This window comes from Dromiciops gliroides, chromosome 1, assembly GCF_019393635.1.
Source record: "Dromiciops gliroides isolate mDroGli1 chromosome 1, mDroGli1.pri, whole genome shotgun sequence".
Classification (NCBI taxonomy): domain Eukaryota; kingdom Metazoa; phylum Chordata; class Mammalia; order Microbiotheria; family Microbiotheriidae; genus Dromiciops; species Dromiciops gliroides.
Window position 1 is genome coordinate 662,577,914 of NC_057861.1, and position 3,742 is coordinate 662,581,655.

Sequence of the window (3,742 nt, forward strand, 5' to 3'; positions counted from 1 at the left end):
GATACATGGGGCCATGCTGGAGAGCCCTAATGGAGGGGAGCACAAAGGTAATCAATGCATCAAAGTTTTACTACTGTATGGTGTTTTGTATCCAGGAATGTTGTCTTCTGGGCCTACTAGAACTTATAGCACCTACAAGGCAGGCAGTCATATACCTAGGAGGTGAGGTTGGAGGGCCAGTGCTTGCTCTGCTTAACAGCAACCACTTCAAGACTGTACAAGTCATATCCAGCATCACTATGCAAACAGGGTTTAACAAATAGCCACACTGTATTATTCCCCCATTTCTAAGTTTAGGAAGAGTGTGTACTTAAGTTTTATATTTCTGGTATCACTAATCAGAGGAAAGATTTGACCTACATGAAAAGCACATCATGCCTAATTCCTTAACCAGTGTCATATTCTCTAGGCAGTAAAGTGGCAGTATATTAAAAGACTTTAAAATTGCAGCTCCTTCTGGATTCCCTAAAGAGTATCTGCCTTCTTCTTTAAACGGGGCTCCTCATCTGGATTCAGGGTTACCTTCACCACATCTGAAATGCCACTCTGCCCCAAGACCCAAGGGACACTAAGGAAGACATCTATATTAATGCCATATAGGCCCTTAATCATGGTGGAAATTGGATACACTCTCCTACGATTCTTCATAATGCTTTCTGCCGGATCTGCCGCAGACAATAAAATGGCCCAGGAAGTATAGCCCTTCAGCTTGATTACCTCATAAGCACTTTCAACCACCTGTTTATGGACTTCTTTCCAATTCTCTGAATCAGCATCAGTTTCCAAAGCAGGATAAAGATTCTTCAGAGACACACTGGCAACATTCACACCACTCCATACAGGAACACTTGTGTCTCCATGTTCCCCAAGGACCCATCCATGACAACTTGAAGAATGGATACCAAGTCTCTCCCCAATTAGGTAATGGAAATGGATAGAATCCAGATTGTAACCACTTCCAATAACATGTTTTTTAGGAAAGGCACTTAGCTTCCAGGCCACATATGTCAAAATATCCACTGGATTGGAAACAATAAGCAGCTTGCAATTAGGCCTGTATTTGACACTATTGGGAATGATAAATTTAAAGATATTCACATTACACTGGACCAAATTAAGACTACTTTCTCCCTCCTATTGACATGCCCCAGCAGTAATGACAACCAGCTTTGAGTTTGCAGTCACACTGTAGTTTTTGTCAGGAACAATCTTTAGTGTTTTGAGGGAAAGGCTGCCATGTTGGAGATCCACCATCTCTCCCTTTAGTTTGTCTTCTATGACATCAACTGGAGCAAGTTCATCAGCCAAATCCTTCATTAAGATACTGATGGCACATGCCATGACAACTGCACCAACCCCAACAACAGTGATCTTGTTTTGGGGAACCTGGTCTTCCTTTAGGACATTCAGAATCAGCTGACCCTTGACAGTAGTTGCCATTTTGGGGGAAATCTATGTTGCTGGTCAGGGTGAGAGGAATTCTGAGTTAGATGGGAGACTGCTGCTCCCAGACTCGCGCCTATTAATTTCAATTTCAATAAAAATCATTCTAAATACCAACACAATAATATATATAACCTGTCAAAATGTGAAAAGTTATTTTGGATAATGAGATAAAATTTTATTGTGAGAAGATATTGAGGTTTTAATAGAGTAGAAGCTCAACAGTAACAACAAGAAGAAAAAAAAACCCACATTTGGTTTTTAAAGCTAGTATCAATTTAGGCTGGATTGAGATTGAGGGAGATGATGTTACGACTATACTCTACATGAGTCAGATCAGATTTTGGAATGAAATCAACAAGCTGTGGTACACCCAGAAGAAGAGGATCTGGATTGTGAACAGATTGGTGATCTACTGTATAGAGTTAAGTCGAAAGAACTGAGGACATTTAACTAGAGAAGTAGGATGCACACAAGAAAACCCCCAAAGGATTTGAAGGTATGTTTATAGAAGAGAGTTTAGACCCCTTCTAATTCGATCAGAGAAGAATCAGAAAGACAAATTTCAACTGAATATAAGAAAAAACATTTTAATGGTTATAGCTATTCAAAATTGGAACCTCTATCATACTTTTCTAGTCAGCTAGGTGGAACAGTTGATAGAATGCTGGGCCTAGAGTCTCTAAAACCTGGGTTAAAGGTCAATCTCAGAATCCTGAGTAAGTCACTTAGCCTCCCTCTGTCGCAATTTCCTCATCTATAAATAGGGATAATAATAGTAACTACCTAACAAGGTTGTTGTGAGGACCAAATCCTATTCAATTTGTAAAACCCTTAGCATAGTGGAAATTTGAGACAAATTTTAAATATTATTTATTATAGATCACTTCCTGGCTATTTCTAGTTCCTTATTTTTTTTTCTATGACTCAACTCAAATCTTCCTCTAAAGTTCCCATGTTGTAGCATTGTTTAAAGGAAAGAGAAATAAAATAAGCATTTCAAGACATAGGTTTTTAAAATGTTATTGTTATATTTTTAACATTTCCAGTTTCCCCTAGAATCCTTCATTCTCTCCCCTCCCAGAGAGCCAATATATATTAAAAGAAAAAGAAGAGGAAAAAACAGTAAAAAATGATTGCTATATCCAAAAAATAGAATTTATACTGAGTATCAAAATAAGGCCCTCTCATTTCTTCAAACATATGCTTATTCTTTATAATGTCACAACATTCATGTTTGATTGGGTTTTGACTGTCATTTTTCCATTTACATCGTTTTAGTTCATGTATGTATTGTTCTCTTAGTTCTTGCTCATTCACTATGTATCATATTATATGATTTTCTTCAATCTTCTCTGTATTTAACATAGTCATCAATTCTTTGAGCACAGTAATAGCTTACATGGACCACAACTATTTTAGTCATTCCTCAGACACTGAACTCAGTTGAAGCTCCACAATAACTGTGAAGCAAATCATTTAACTTCTTTGACCTTTGGTTTACTTGTTTGTAAAATGTAAATTAGTGATGCTTATGCAACCTAATCTTTTGTGAATTACAAAATGCCATATACTTATATAGCGCTAATTTAATTAAAGACATAACCTTTTCTCATTGATATTTATATTGGGGTCTGAATGTATTTACCACCCCAACAATTTCACATTCCTAATTAATATCCCTAATTTCATCAATATATTTTGTACATCTTGAAATCTTTCAATATAGTCATTAAACTAGAATCAAATTGTTCTGTATCTAAATCTGGAACCAAGAAGTGGTATATGGATTGTCTATTAAACCATTATTTCTTTGTTCTACTAAGTTATTCAGTAAAAATACCATTAATTCTATTTTGTTTGCTCCTTCTTGCTTTCCTTAGTTATGGCATATCCCATCAATAAGGAATTATAAACAAACTGGGTTTGGTGTTTAGGAAGGAAGAGGATTAGATCAATTGATTTTCTAGCTACAGCATAAGGTACAAAGTTCAAGAGGAAATGAGAGAAACCCTGCCCTACCCCTATTTTTTTTTCTTATTTTTCACTACATGTCTAGGAAAATACATGTTGAAGGCTCTAGGGCTAAAAGAGTGAATTAAGATAAATAAGTTAATTCAAGTATTTACATAGATAAAATGAATGATTTTAATTAAATGAGAAGTTTCCAGAAAATAGATTGTAAAATGAATTGCATAGTAATTGAAAATATCTGCAAAAAAACTTGATTGGAATCTGGGGAATCTACCAAAGTTATTCAGGTAGGAAGAAATGCCTTTTTATCATGAAATTAATTCCA

The 3,742-nt window shown here is 35.8% G+C and overlaps 1 pseudogene; it reads right to left on the minus strand.

The window, feature by feature from the left end:
- Nucleotides 1-438: 438 nt before the first annotated feature.
- LOC122736234 lies at nucleotides 439-1,446 on the minus strand (annotated as a pseudogene).
- Nucleotides 1,447-3,742: the final 2,296 nt, after the last annotated feature.